This window comes from Mobula birostris, chromosome 28 (genome assembly GCF_030028105.1).
Source record: "Mobula birostris isolate sMobBir1 chromosome 28, sMobBir1.hap1, whole genome shotgun sequence".
NCBI lineage: Eukaryota > Metazoa > Chordata > Chondrichthyes > Myliobatiformes > Myliobatidae > Mobula > Mobula birostris.
In genome coordinates, this window is record NC_092397.1 from 25,414,213 (window position 1) to 25,430,743 (window position 16,531).

At 44.2% G+C, this 16,531-nt stretch overlaps 1 protein-coding gene and 3 non-coding genes across 4 annotated transcripts in view; 2 read left to right on the forward strand and 2 right to left on the reverse strand.

Moving 5' to 3' along the window:
* Positions 1-16,531, reverse strand: part of LOC140189166 (uncharacterized) — a 751,862-nt gene that overhangs the window by 261,035 nt on the left and 474,296 nt on the right. The window lies entirely within an intron of this gene.
* trnal-cag (transfer RNA leucine (anticodon CAG)) lies at positions 6,316-6,387 on the reverse strand. Its single transcript has one exon. It is a non-coding gene; the product is annotated as a tRNA-Leu (tRNA).
* trnaa-ugc (transfer RNA alanine (anticodon UGC)) lies at positions 14,004-14,075 on the forward strand. Its single transcript has one exon. It is a non-coding gene; the product is annotated as a tRNA-Ala (tRNA).
* trnas-aga (transfer RNA serine (anticodon AGA)) lies at positions 15,223-15,304 on the forward strand. Its single transcript has one exon. It is a non-coding gene; the product is annotated as a tRNA-Ser (tRNA).

Here is a 16,531-nt window from a genome sequence, read left to right on the forward strand (position 1 = left end):
TCCATAAATCTGCATCATCTGCAAAAAGTCATTTCCCCACCCCAGTACCTATCTCAGAAAAAATACCATTAATCATAATATTAAACAATAAAGGGATACAAATACCGTCTGATGGGGTCCCATTCTTTACCATATAGAAGCCCAAATATACCTTAAATTACTTGCCTCGAGCAGACAAATAAAAAACTCAGAAAAATAATGCAGCCTTTTTCTCACTCCACATTTCTATGATTTAACCCTTTCATAACATATCGTATGCTTTTTCAATACAAAAAGACTGCAATTACAAGGTCTTTATTTACCTGTGCTTTCCTAATATCAACTTCCAAACATAAAACTGGATCCAATTCATTCTACGTTTCCGAAATCTATACTGATAAAATGCTACATCACCTCTCTTTTCCAAAATGTAATTCAATCACTCTATTACCATATTTTCCATAAGTTTACCAAAATGAGATGGGACGTTAATGACGTTGGTCTATAACTGGAAGGATCCTATGGGGATTTCCAGGTTTTGGAACAGGCACTACCATTTTCTAAGAGGAGGGAAGATGGCCTAAACTCCAAATATAATTCAAAAATGTTAATGTTATCACAAGAGCTGTAAGCTATATGTTAAAACATACAATAGCATATATCATCCTTTCCTGGAGCCATATTCACACAAAGAAACTTTATATCACTAATGCTATTATTGCTAGAGCTGGCTTTCAACACACCAGAGTATTCACTTAAAACCTCATCCGGACATCGTTTATGCTCTTCACTTAAATTACCTTGATTGTGACTTGCAGCAAATGACCAAGCCAGTAACTCAACCTTCTCTATTTCAGTAACAATCACCTTCCTTAATCAATACTGGAATGTTACTAACCCGATGAACCCCACCCCCCGATTTTCTGAATCATTCCCCAAACATCTCCAAGTTTAGAATCCTGTCCAATACCATCACAAGATGACCTCCAGTAAACCTCTTTCACAACCTTCACCACTTTCCTCACCACAGCTTGTACCCTTTCGTACTTAATAAGGTCACTCGGAGAATAATAATTCTCAACTCTCCCAAACACCTTACTTCTCTCCCTAATTCGCTCTGCACACTCCTCCATCCACCAAGGTGCAGTCTTCCTCCTATTAATGACATTTTTAACAGGCATCACTTCCACCGCAGTTTGATGAATAATGTGACATCACCATTCATTGCAGAAACCCATATCATCCTCAACATTCTCCCAGTTTGCTTCATCAGAATGCCACCTCCTAAAAACAGTCTCCTGCCCCCTATATAACTCCAAACCCATGCTTATAAATATAGGGAAATGATCACTCCCCATTGTCTCACCACCCATGACATCTCACTCAGTCACTCCAGCCAGAATGTTTGAAACTGGTGTTAAATTTACAGCAGTTTTCGGACTATTAGAAATATTAAATGTTTTACCCCTCCCATCATTAATGCACACAAGATTGGAAATACCTGAAAATTATTCTACAATCAGCAATTCCATGAATGACCCCAGAGTGAAGTGTGCACTAAAATCCCCACAACATACAACCCTTAGTGAGCTAGAGTGACATGTGCTTTCCAACATATCAATCAAAAGCACTCCACAAGAGTTTTACCACTTTAATACCCCTACCTGTTGAATCAAATGCTTCTGCTACAAACACTTCATACACTTCATTCACATCCACAACTCTGTGTGTCCTATCCCTTCCCATATTAAACTTGCAACACCACCCCCTCTACCACCTAACCTATCACGCCTTTTTTTCTATATAATTTCCTGCAAAGGAAATGTGGTAACAGCCCGGTTTCATATTGGGTGAATTTGATGAATCAGAAATAAACTTCTTAATGTCTTGATTTCTCTCATTCCACTGCCATATTCTTAATCCCATTATGTACCTGCACAAAGAAACTGAAATACAGATACCCCACCCATTAGAGCTTCTTTTACAGTTTCCCACATAACACCAGTTATACCTTGATACTTTTCAGCAGCTTTCACAATAATTTTAATTTTCTCAGTACGACTAGATGACTGAGCAGGACAATTCACCACATTCTGTATAAATATCACAAACTTCATTTTATTGACTAGTAAAGTATCTTTAGTAATGGACCTGCAATGTGACATTTCGCCGCTGACTCCGCATTCTGTCTGACTGGTGATACTTGATCAACATTCGGTTTAACTTTTTTGCAAGGCCTCTGCTTAAGACACACCTAACTGTACTTTAACCTGTTCAACTGGCTGTTTTCTTATGTACTTCACATCCTCATAATCTCTGTAACACACACAAGGCAGCGTCTATAGGAAGAGGTACAATCGACGTTTCAGGGACTCGGCCTATAAATGCGGCCTGGCCTGCTGCGTCCACCAGCATTTTTGTGTGTTGCTTGAATTTCCAGCATCTGCAGAGTTCCTCGTGTTTGCACTTGTAATCCGTTTACCTTCTTAATCACTCTATCGAAATCTCCACCAGAACACCTGTCCTAACACCCCTGATACCTGTATTTTCATTAGGGAACACAGATACCATTTTTTAACCAAATGAAGTCTTCAAATGTTATGCCTTCTCACAGCACAGTTTATTATCTTAACGATTAGCACATCACCTTCCCTTAAGCTTTGCGCACAATCTATATTCCCTAAAGTAGTTTTCAACACTTCAGTTAATTTCAAACGAGAAAACGTGCAGATGCTGGAAATCCAAGCTACACACATGAAATGACGGAGGAACTCAGGACTGATGAATGGTCTCGGCCCGAAATATCGATGGAACTCTTTTTCATAGATGCTGTTGAGTTCCTCCAGGATTTTGCGTGTTGCTGCGGTAATTTAATGGGATTGATAAAAGAAGGCTGTTCCAGGTCAAATTTAAATAATACCTTGAAGTCTTCTTTATTTTTTTCCGTATCCTCTCAAGTCACTTGAAATCATTCCAATATTGTGTTACATTTTCCGTTTTGCAGATCTAGATCAAACTTCATTCCAACCTCCTACCGCACTCACCAGGACCATTCATTTCCTGTTCCTTTTCCAGACACTTCCCCCGCCCCCCCATCTGAACTTACTTTAGTTCCCATTATTCCGCCGCCCCCCCCCCATTCACAGCCAGCGCAACCAATCGCTACTGCCCCTGAGCCAGTCAGCAACTCGAACCATTTTCATGTGTTTTGCTGTCAATCAGGTCTAGGGGCGGAGAAACGAAGCGAATGCTCACGTGTTGCAATTACATCAGAAAACTCAATCGTACCTTCCCCCCAAGTTCACTCTCTGAGCGTCTGTTCGGATGGTCCAGTGTTGCGGTTGTGGCAGGTGGCTTTAAACCCGGCGTCACACAAGTTCATGGTATCGTTCTCTCCAAAGTGTTTCAGCTGTTCCTTTGCCTGTCTTCCTACACAGTTAACCAGACAAACAGAGAGAGTCGGCACGGGTGGTGGGAAAGTGCGGGAGTTCATATCTCACAGCAGCAGCCCCTGTTTAATGTTTCGGAGTGACCCATTCCGTCATTGACTGTAACATCAAACTGCTTGAGATACAGACGTCGTGAGGGAAAAGTGAAAACAAAACGATGAACGTCCCTTGTTCTCGGGAAACTCTCCAGTTTTGGGCTATTTGCACACTAGATTGTCCCATATTCGAATCCCGTATTCATTTGAAGCAGGAAAACGGTCTCCTCGTCGCGAGTTGAACCTCGGTCTCCCGCGTGACAGGCGGTGATACTAACCACTGAACTAACGAGGAATAAACAGGAGTATGGAATCTGTCACACGGATGTTGTTGTGTAGGAGAACTCATCGAGTCACTCTGATGTCTGTTTGCTGAGTGTAGAGCTGGCACATTTTTCCCATTCCCTCCTCACTGTGTGGCTGGACGCGTCTCAGAACTCTTTAGTTATAGTCATAGTCACAGTCATACTTTATTGATCCCGAGGGAAAATGATTCTGTCACTTACTGAGTTCAAGGACTGGACAAAGGAAGCGATCCCATTAATGTCTAACTGCGTGTTGTTTGATCGGGTATTTATAATCATGATTTGTTTCCCATTTACTGATACGTGAAGCAGGAAACCATTTGTAGCCCTTCGAACCTCTCGGGTCGATTCTCCTTTCAGTCGATTCCCAGGTGCTGTGTTTCTCCGGTCTGTCGGAACGTCGCGACACCCACTGGTCGGAATAGGAACTGCAACAGAGTGAGGAACGATCCTTCAGAAAACAGCTCAGACACTGAGAATCGAGTTACAGAATCTGATAGCACCAGAGACCATTCAGAACCGAATCTGGTTTGCACCATGGGGCGATGGTGGTATAGTGGTGAGCATAGCTGCTTCCCAAGCAGTTCACGCGGATTCCATTCCCGGCCATTGCAGGTTGTACACTTTCAGGATAAAAAAGAAAAAAAAACCCTCACCAAGCGCTATGAACGCAGAACTCTAATTCATCAGCAATTTATTGTGAATGAAATTCACTCTAATGGATGAGATGGATTCCTCATGTACGATGGTGCTGGTCCCTCATGTAGGATGATCGAGGACCCCAAACTGAATGAAAAACACATATTAGACCCGGGAAGTCCGTTAGTTCCACGGACTCCGCTCGAGGAAACACACACTTTCTGGTCAAATCGGACATACATTTACCTGACCAAAGACATGACCTGCCCCAGATATTCTCTCGTTCCCTCTTTCATCCGGCAGAAAGTACAGGAGCCTGAAAGCACGCGTCACAGTCTCAGGATAGTTTCAGTCCCACTGTTGTGTCTATTGAATGGTTTCCATAAGATAGGATGGATGTTTGACCTTACAATCCACCTCGGTACGAAACTGCACCTTATTATTTACCTGCGCCGTGCTTTCTCTGTCCCTGTTACACTTTATTCTGCATTTTGTTATTGCTTCACCTTGTTCTCTTCCAATACACTGTATAATGGTCTGATCTCTATGAACAGAGAGAATGAGAAGCGTTTCACTGTATTTCGGTACAGAATGTGACTAAAACATGTAGAACAGATTCAATTACCACTGAGCTCGTTGCGGCAGCAGTAGGGAGCACCGGCCTCCGGACAGCACAGAGTTTCCCAACTGGCAATGAAACGCAGCAGAAAAAAAAAAAACACAACTCAGATCACAAAGGGGGAACAGTGAGAGAGGGTTTCTCTGATCTCCCGTCGAAGGGAAGATTCAAACTTCTTCAGAGTAGGCATCCCCTATTGACATCAATGTATCTGGGGTTGAGAGGGTGAAAATTCCTCGGCATACACATCAGCGAGGATCTCACGAGGTCTGTAAGTACCGGCCGCGTGGTGAAAAAGGCACAGCAGCGCCTCTTTTACCCCAGACGGTTGATGAAATTTGGTATGGGTCCCCAAATCCGAAGGACTTTCTACAGGCACAGAATTGAGAGCACCCTGACTGGCTGCATCACTGCCTGGTATGGGAACTGTACTTCTCTCAATCGCAGGACTCTGCAGAGAGTGGTGCGGACAACCCAGCGCATCTGCAAATGTGAACTTCACACTATTCAGGACATTTACAGAGACAGACTTGTAAAAAAGTGATCCGAAGGATCGTTGAGGACCGGAATGACTCGAATCTCAAACTGTTCCAGCTGCTACCATCCGGGAAACAGTACCGCAGCATAAAAGCCGGGACCAACAGGCTCCGGGACAGCTTCTTCCACCAGGCCATCAGACTGATTAATTCTCGCTGATACAATTGTATTTCTACGTTATATTGACTGTGTTAAATATAGTAATATTTATTACATATTACTATAAATTGTACATTACACATTTAAACGGAGACGTAACTTAAAGGTTTTTACTCATGCATGTGAAGGAAGTAATTAATAGTCAATTCAATTCAATTCCATGGAAGAGACTTCACAGTGCAGAAGTTGAATCACAAACGAGAAGATGTGTAGGTGATGGAAATCCAAGCAACACACACAAACTGCTGGAGGAACTCAGCAGGCCAGGCTGCTTCATGATCCTGAAGAAATGTTTCAGCCTGAAACATCGACTGTGTACTTTATTCCATAGATGCTGCTGCACATTTTCTCGTGTACAAGAGAGAGGAAAAACAGACAACTGGAGTACTACCGTCCCTGGGTGGGCTTGAACCACCAACCTTTCGGTTAACAGCCGAACGCGCTCACCGATTGCGCCACAGAGACGAGAATTAAAAGAGCACGAATAAATGACTAATTTCAATTGAAATACCGTTTCCTCTTATAGATGCATTATGTGACACATTAGTGTCTTAAAACAAGAGGATAATTATGTTATCCGCCAACAGAGATTATAGCAGAGGATGGTTTCGATCCATCGACCTCTGGGTTCTGGGCCCAGCACGCTTCCGCTGCGCCACTCTGCTACAGGAAAGATTGGATCTGTTGAACTGTGAATGTTGCACGATGTTTTGTGTGTATGTATGTATGTATTTATGCCTGTGTTTGTACATGTTTGGGTCTCGTTCTGTGTCTGTATATGTCTGAGTTCGCGTCTGTGTCTGTACATGTCATGGTCGGTGTCTGTGCCTGTGTCTGTACATGTCTGGGTCTTGTTCTGTGCTTGTATATGTTCGGATTCACTTCGTCTTCTTCCCGTATACAAACTCAAACGTACTTCCTTTTCTTTTGTTTGTCCTCTTTCTCTTTTTCTCCACCTTTCTATCTGGCTCACCCAGTTATTATCTCCGTGCCTTTTATGTTCTATCCCGTCTTGCACCTCGTTCCCGCCATTTCGCCGGTGAAATGTGTTTTACTTTATTTAATTGTCCAGACGGACAATTCAGCCCACTGGCAGTATCTTTTTAAATAAATAACGACGTTTTCACCCGAGGTGCCATTAACTTTCTAATCCTGTCCTGATGATTGAATGAATGTCGGAGTTGCTTCAGTGTTGAACCCGCAGTTCACCTTGTGAGCGGAACTCGCGACGTTGATGTACTGCAAGCACTCACCTCAAACGCAGCAATTCCTCCACCGGGATTACCTGTTGGTGTCATGTTCAGACCATCACGGCCGGACCAGTGAGTGACAGATGGGGAGATGTGGAGTATCGCTGATGCTTCGCACCTCCCTGCCACGCGGGGCGGGTTTTCCATTTCACCACCACAGCTTTGTAACTGAAACAGTAAGGATCGGGTTTTAACTCTCCCATGTAGGACGGTGTAAAGACAGGTTTGGCAGTAGCTTATGCTCTGGTCTGCTGAGTTACTCCAGCATGTTTTGAATGTTGCTCGGAATTTCAACATCTGGGATGTTCCACAGAATTTTAAATCACAGTCACCAACCTGGAGATGCCGGGGGTTGAATTCATTGCCTGTCCATTGCCTCCCTCTGGTGCTCCTTCTCCGTTTCCTTTCTTCTATGGCCTTCTGCCTCTCCTATCAGACTCCCTCTTTTCCAGTCCTGTATCACTTTCGTTAAAAAACTTCCCAAATGTTTGCTCCACCCCACCCCCTCCCGGTTTCGCTTATCACATGGCTTCCCCCCTTCCTCCCCCCTCTACTACTCATCTTTATTTTCTTCAGTCCTGCTGAAGGGTCTCGGCCTGAAACGTCGACTGTTCTCTTTTCCATAGATGCTGCCTGTTGCTCCAGCATTTTGTCTGTGTTGGTCTGTGTCTTCTGTCTCACTTGCCAAACCGGTGAATCTGCTTCCTTATGACATCTCCCAAAATCCTTGAATAAGTAGATATTCTGAGAAATGTTCTTATGTTGTAAAAATAAAATTCGAATTGATTAATTCCATAAAAGCTATTAACACATACCCAAACAAACCAAAGAAAGTATAATTAAAATACCTTTTCTGATTAAGGAAATTTACCCTTTCCCTCGCAGAATCGGCACTTGATATGAGTTATTTCTCTGGTCTGGGAATGAGTTCCCAAACATTACATTGAAATTATATCCGCTGGTAAATCTCACTCATACACAAAGATTTAAACATACACACACAGACAGACAGACAGACACACACACACACACACACACACACACACACACACACAGACACACACAGACACACACACAGACACACACACACACACACACACACACACACACACACACACACACAATTTCACGCATACCCGCGCTAGAAAACTGAAAGAGTAAATGTGACAAACACAGTAGGGATATAAAAAAGAACAGGCCTGGAAATACCTCAGAGGAACTGTCTAAATATTAGTTGCATGTGGACATCAATAAATACGCGATGGTCATAACCTCCTGTCAGCGTGTTATGACTGAAGAGACGGTGCTCTGGCGGACAACAACGTAAGAAGCAGTGGAAATTTTTTAGGTAGTTGAGCTGTCACTGAAGTAGCGTTATAGGAGCGAGTTGACAAACTCAGCTCACGAAATTAAGTGAAAGAAGTGAGAAGGGAATCTATGCTAAAAGCCAAGTGAGAGCGCAGTGCGGATGGTGAGGGACGAGGGAGCAGCAGCGAGGGAAGGATGAAGGGGGAAATATAACTTCCTCAGAGTTATCATTTCAGATTCTCTCTCCTGGGCCCGGCACATACCTCCTGTTACAAAGAAGGCACGGCAGCGCTCTACATGTCATCTAAAAGTTTGACAGACTTCAATAGATGAGTGGTGGAGAGTATATTGACTGGTGGCAAGAGGAGCTGGCATGGAACCACCAATGTCCTTGTACGGAAAAGCCCAGAATGCGTAATGGATAGAGCCCAGTCCAGCACAGTTATGTCCCTCCCCATCGCTGAGCACATCTACACGGAATAGAGGGCCGCGGCCATGCAGATCATACTATCTTCACACAGCTCCATCAGGAAGGAGGTAACACATCAACAGATCCATCACCCCGCAACCATCAGACTCCTGAAGAAGAATGGATAGCTTTATTTACCCAACACTGACCTGTACCCACAACCCATAAACTCACTTTCAAGACTAATCATTTCATGTTCTCGACGTTTATTTATTATTTATTTATTATTAATATTTTGTTTGCTCTTTCCAGTATTTGCATAGTTTATAGTCTTTTGCACAATGCTGGTCTGCTGTCTTTCTTCAGTGCGGTCTTTCATTGATTCTATTGTGTTTCATTGTATTTACGGTGGATGCTCATGTGGTTACGAGTATATACTTCGGTAATAAATTTAGTTTAATCTTTCACATTTGAACTTTAGGGAGATGAATCCATTTGGTGAGATGCGGATGCTGTTTCACATTGTTGGGCAGGAGGTGAAAAGATTGGCGCAGACCCACAGCTTTATTCTCTGGGACCGGATTGGGGCAGATGACTGCACCGAAAGGAATACATTATCTACGGAAATAGAAGACAGGAATCTGTGGCATTCATTGCTGAGGAAGCCAAGTAATTTGTATATTAAAAACGGACGGCTCTGGTGGTAAAGTTACTGGGTCTATTTAAAGCGGGCGTAGGTAAGTTCTTAAATATTAAGAGTGTCACACATTATGGGAAGACGGCAGGAGAATAGGGTTGGGAGGGATAATAAGTCAGCCACGGGCCCAATCACATAACACTGCTCCTGTGTCTGATGCTGTTATTGACTGATAGCATTGATTCTGAGATACTGCATTCATGTGGATCATTGTGTCCAATTGCTCAAAAAAGATTTAATCAAACTAATCAACTGCAGTAATGAAACTGAATTAACATTACTTCGAGGTAAACTGTGCACTAAACCTCTGCACTATACCAGAAACTGACAGTTACAGATTGAACCCCACACTCTAACACTGTACCAGACAGTGAGAGGTACAGAATGAAGCCCACAATCTCACACTGTACCAGAGACTGACAGGTACAGAATGAACCCCACACTCTCACGCTGTACCAGATAATGACAGGTACAGAATGAACTCCCAGTCTCATCTGCAGCAGAGATTGACAGGTACGAAATTAAACCCACACTCTCACACTGTACCAGAGACTGACAGGTACAGAATGAACTCCCAGTCTCATCTGCAGCAGAGATTGACAGGTACGAAATGAAACCACCACTCTCACACTGTACAGAGACTAATGTGTACAAATGTTTTTGACCTGCCTGTTTTGTGAAACGTACGCAAATTTACTGATAAACCCTGCACCATGCCTACTTGTTACCTCTTGAATAAATCCACCCATCACGTGATCGTGACTCGTCTCTGACTTTCTAAAATGAGATTACACTGTACCTCTGTCCTCTCACAATGAATGCGAACATTGTACTTGCCTCCTTACTCCCAACTCAAGCTGCAAGTCAACATTTTGGGAATCCTGCACAAGGACACCTAATTCTATTTGTACCTAATGTTTGAATATCCTCCTTTAAAAAAAAAAATCAGTTAATAAGAAAATATATTATGTGTAAAATAATGCTTAACTCCAACAACATGTTAAACACTGAAATCAAGCCATTTGGCTGTTGCCCCCTTCTATTCTTCTAAAGGTGAAGAGAGAGTTTCAATTTTCCACTTTCCGGAAACATTTCTGAATCTAGTGATTCTTGAAAATACGCAACTAATGCTTCCACCATCTGTTCAGCTACCTCTTTCATATTTCTGCAATGAAGTCCATCCGGCCCAGATGATTCCGCTTCCCAAGCGCGTTAGCCTGTTCAGTTATGGGAGGCGTCGATGCAAGGAAAAGGCGGATACGCGGGACAAAAATGTTCCAAATTCTGGGGAATGTATCGCCCCATGATTAACTCGGTTGTGGGATATAGATACAGACACGGTGTCTCTGGCCATGGAGAACAACGACCTGCTCCTTCTTACTACAGAAAGTGACATCAATAGCCGGCGGTGGAATGAGAATGATGTGCCTACATATTTTGACAGTTTTTGAGGATTTCTCCCTCTGCGATAAACTGGGACACAAGTGTGCACCTTGATACACCACGGACGAGGGACGCATGATGCTTTGATTATGCAAAGAATGCAAACAACACTTGAGAGGGAAATCAGGAGGGGAAAGGAAAGTATAAGTTTGCTCTGGCAGACAAGGGGAAGGGGAATTCCAAGGGCTTCTACAGATATATTAAGAGCAAAAGGATAGAAAGGGACAACGTTGGCCTTCACAATGGTCAGTGTGGTCATTTGTAAATGGAGCCAAAAAGATTGGGGAGAACTTAAATGAAAATCTTCCATTTTAATTTTCTTGGAAACGGACGCACAATCTATAAAATTAAGCTAAAACATTAGAGAGGTCATGGACACTAATCTGATTGAAAAAGAGGAGGCAAATTGGGGTGTAAACACCCCATGGCCTCGTAAGGTGTTCCTTTGTCCTTGTTGAAGGTTAGTGCAGAAATTGCAGGGGTTATCGCAGACATATTTCAAATATTCTTAACCACGGCCAATCTTCAGTACGTATGTATCTGGATAGGCAGCGCCTGATTGGAGACAGTCAACATGACTTTGTCCATAATAGTTTGCGTCTAACCGGTCTAATAGAGTTTTTCGTGCAGCTTACAAGGATAGTCGATGAGGAAAACTGCCTTACTGGATCTTTGGAACTAAGCGCAGTATCAAGCAGACTCAGAAGGATTAAACAAAACTAGGCATGTTTTTTAACAAAAGAGACAAAACAACAGAACTTATAAGGCCTTGGATAGGTCCGAATATCTTGGCCGGAAATTCACTGGGCAGGGATCAGGACCAGCTGTTACCCGAGAGATTAGCACTGGCATTTTACATTCACTGCAGGGCAGTAAGGAATCTGTGCCCACCGATAAAACCCTGGACTATTGACAGGTTTACAAGAAGCCATTCTGATAAGTCACAGGTCCAAGGACATTTAATCTAACACCTGGAAAGCCTTGAGGAGACTGATTGGAAGTATCCAAGGACTATTGCAACTTAGGGTGATTCTCTCCTTCAACTGCGCGCCCAGAGTTCAGGGTGAAAGGTCATCGACCTGAAGGGTGAACTCTGTTTTTCCCTCCACAGACGCTGTCTGAGCTGCGGAATATTTCAAATAGTTTCAGATTTTAATTCAATAATAGTCCTGTTTTCTCCGATCCCGGGATGGATACACTCCCCATTGTCATGGTCGGGTACGTGAAGTCGGATTCCAGTTCATGGTCAAGTCCATCGATCCTCGTTCCGGGTTTTCTTGTTTTCTCCCTTGTTCCGTTGGGTGCCTTAATAGAGGCAGATGATTCTGATTTCGGTCTGGCACATAAATACCTCTGTAAACCAGGGATTGTTTGCTGGACTGTTCCTTTCCCTTCTTGCCTGAAACCTCCTCAGTATCCCCATCAAGTTCAACCGCCGGAGTGAGATCGGAGCATTGCCAAGAGAAGGAAATGTCTATCGCTGAGTTTGGAACTGTATCTTTGTGTCCCCGGTGTTTAGTGTCCGTGTTCTGTGTACGAGTCCCGGCCCTACGCCCTGTTCCCAAAGAGGGGTCCTGACTCTGTGTTCCCTGTTCCTGTGCTCAAGTCCAAGGTTCTGTGTTCATGTGTTCTAAGACAAAGTCATTGCTCCGTGTTCTAGCTCTGTCCAAGTCTGAGATTCGTGTCCTCGCCCAGCCCAGGAGTACCTCGCCCAGGCCGGTGCTGGAGATTCCTCGTCCTGTGTTGTATCGTCCCCATCCGAATCCCTGGCAGTCTATCTCGGCCCTACGTCCTAGGAAGGATCTCGGCCCTGTATGCAACAGCCGAGCCAAACCTAGTTCAAGAGCCTCTCCCTGTGCTGGAGTTCCCTCGTCCTGTCCAAGGCACGTCCAAGAACCTCGTCCTGTCCATGTGAAGGCTTTGTGTTCTCGTCCCGTCCTTAGCCACATCCTGTTCAGGAGTTCCACGTCCTGCCCTGTAGACACGTTCAGTCCTTGCCGTGATCCTCGTCCTGAGTCCTAGCCTAGACTCGGTTTCCGGTTCCGAGTCAAGACCCAGATTCCGAGTCCTTATCCAGGCTCTCGTTCCGGAGCTCCGTGTTCCTAGTCCAGGCTCCTCGTTCCTAGTTCCTCGTCCGGCTCCCGTGTTTCTAGTCCAAGTCCTAACCCCGGCCCTGACTCCTAGTCTCATCCAGGGCCCGTGTCAATGCCCAGCGTCGTTTCTTCCTGACTCCCCTTGCTATCTCAACAAACCTAGTCCTGTTCCTAGAACTGCCGTGTCCGTGTCTTGCATTTGGGTCCGGTCCGAACGCCCGACTTATGACACCCGTGTTCCGGGACACAGTGACCACATTGCATGTAAAATGCCCGTCTGCCTGGCCTGCCCAGCTGTGAGGAGTGTGTAGTCGTGGCTGAGTCGTTTGCAGATGCACCATGAATTTATTGGTAATTTCCCGTCAAGCTTCTAATTCCGACAAATATTTGTTCCTAACGTTTGCTTTTTATAGTGTCCGCGGCTCTCAGATGGAAATCATTCAGTCACGTAGATTGTGAAAAGCCGTGTCATAGCATAGACTACTGGTCAACATCGTCCAACGAAGAAATGGACCATTTAATTCATCTTTTACTCACTGTTTTGGTGGCGCAATCGGTGAGAGCGTTCGACAGTTAACCGACAGGTTGGTGGTTCGAGCCCAGCCAGAGTGTTTGGTGACCCAGCAGCTTTTTCTGTGCATTTCATTGTCTGCTGGGATAGGCTGTTCTGTCCGGGGCGGGGCGGGGGTGTGGGGGGGGGAGAATGGGGCGATGCTCCCTTTCCGCTGCCGTACCGAGTTCAGTGGGGGTTAAAATTGTTCTATTTTTGTCACGTACCCACATACAATATGTGACGAAAAACTTCTCTTTCATAGACACAGTGCATTGAGAGAGAACAAGATAAATCAATAATAAAATACAGAATAAAGTGGAACAGCGACAGAGAAAGCACAGTGCGGGTAAATATTGAGCTGGAGTGTTATGAGGAGGTAAATTGTGAGGTCAAGCGTCCATCTTTTTTCACTAGGATACAATTCAAACTATCCTTCAGATGACTGTGGCTATCAGCCATTATCTGTGTTGCACTGCTCAGTTGTGATATGCAGGAAGTGTTGGATCAGAAAACTTCTGCATTTTAAGTGGGGATGTAGCTCAGTGGAAGAGCGCATGCTTTGCATGTATGAGGTCCCGGGTTCAATCCCCGGCATCTCCACGCCAGTGAGCATTGAATTTTGAACACTGGAAGCCCGAATCATTAGGTCTGCAGTCGGCACAATGACGGTGCAGCGATACAGCGGCACACATAAAGGAGGTAGAATGATGCGTTGAGTCTCAACGCGGACAAGACTGAAGAGATGATTCGTTAGAAGGAGCAGGCTGACCGCTCATTACCGCAAATAAGCGGCTCCTCAAGACAGAGAGCGGACCAGGAAACCCGATGTCTGAACACCAAGAAAGCACACCGGTGTGTCCACTTCCTGAGGAGACTGAAGCCGATGAGACTTCCCCAACCCTTATTCTAACATGTTTTTATTTCACAGGAGCATTCAAAGAGTTATAACCACTTGCTAAACTGTCTGGTACGAGAATCGCAAGACATCCGACGCAAGACTCTACAGAGGAGAGAGAGGATTGCCGACAGCAGTTCAGTTTCACATTAAAGACCCAGTGACTTGCGGACTATTGAAAACAGACGGAATTCTGTCCTTCATTCGATCACATGGACGGATTGGGAGGTGAACGAGACTCGGGACTGGACAAAATAAATCCCGGCGTGTGGGTGTGTTTTCCGCTGCACCTCAGACTGCGGTCGCTGCTCGTTACGTCGAAGACTGACCGAAATAGCATACACAAATGGAGGAGGAACTCAGCGGGCCAGGCGGCATCTCCGCACGAAACATCGACTGTTTACTCCTCCCCAGAGATGCTGTCTGACTTGGTGATTTGCTCCGGCATTCTGTGTTCTGGATTTGCAGCATCTGCAGAATCTCCTGTGTTTATAACCTAAATAACAGTCCTCAGACAAAGAGAACCTTCCACTGTATATTGTAGACCATATCCGTGGCTACAATTCGAAAGCCTATAAAGAACTCCCATCAGGGTCTTCTTACCGAGCAGTTTCTTAGTCCCCGCACAAGGATTCTACATCTCCCGCTCCTGCTCCGCTCTGATTGAGATTCTATCCATCCAATTCAGTGCACTGATTTCCTGGTGAAAGGTCATTGAGTTGAACGTGAATTCAGTTTCTCTCTTCACAGACGCTAACAGATCTGCTGAATATTTCCAGCAATTCCCGCTTTTAGTTCAGGATCAACCCTGTTTATCTGACTCCGAGATTTGACTCCAACTGTGAATAACTTGTAGTCGTGGCCGAGTGGTTAAGGCGATGGACTAGAAATCCATTGGGGTTTCCCCGCGCAGGTTCGAATCCTGCCGACTACGTGTTTATACCAGTGTTGAATCCCTGATCCCTCCCACGGATACAGATTGCTAAAAGCCAGTCGAAACACCGATCTCTGTTCGCCGCCTCCAAAACCAGGAGAATTGTCCATGTGTTTTGCTTTTATTCAGGTGGCCTCTACTATGCAATGGGTCAGTACGTTCGGCTGTTATCCGAAATGTTGGTGGTTCCAACCCAGCCAAGGACGCTGTTGATCCAGTAGCCTTTGATGTCCGTTTTCTGCGCTGCGTGCTGTCCCTAATGTATTCATTTAAAAAATATCCACATATAGAAAACAGAACACTACCACGACCTGCCTTGCTTACATTCAGGTTGACATAAACTTAATATATTGTACATGGACGATCAAACCAACAGAAACTCTTACAGGCACCAGTGTATTTCATGTTTAAATTTATCTTATCGCCACTTGAACCAGAGGGATCAATTCACTCAACTTCACTCACACCAACACTGACTCACTTTCAAACTCGACATTTCATGCTATCGACATTATTTGCTTTGTTATCATTATTATTACTTTCTCAGCTCAAGCTAGTAAAACTTGAAGTACGGGCGTACTGATGCACGCTCATTCCTCAATAGCCACGGACTTCAGACTATTCTGGTGGTGTGTAGTATAATGGTTTTCAGGAGATTTGCAGAAACATGGCTTTGCTGGCCTAACTGTTTAACTCTATTGTGTAGTGACTTTGAGATGATAGTTGCTGATATTACCATTGGGACAATGTATACCCTGTTCATACTCGATCGTCTTTCAATTTCTTCTGCTAATTCAGTATATTTCTGGTGTTTTTCCACTTGTTAATTGTTGTATGTTATGAGTGATTGCAATGGCTATATCGATTATGTACGTTGTTATTGCCTTTTAATACAGTAATATTGCATCCAGATGGTTATTATGGATTGTCCTATCCGTAATAATGGATCAGACAAAAAATCATTTGTAGGACTCTAACCTGAATCTAGAACAGGTTTGTATTTATAGTGATGTATGGTGTCTTTTATGAGTTTGCATTTTAAAGCAAGATTTTGGTGAATAATGTTCGTGAATTGACTGTCCCTGTGTAAGTAATCAGATTGAGTTAAACTGCTGCTCCATCCTGTAATGTGTTCTATTGTCTCTGGTGTCCCCTGTCATTTTCTGCAGACTTTAGTTTGTTGGGCTTTTATTATGCATTTATAATATTTTTTGTGTTAACCACCTG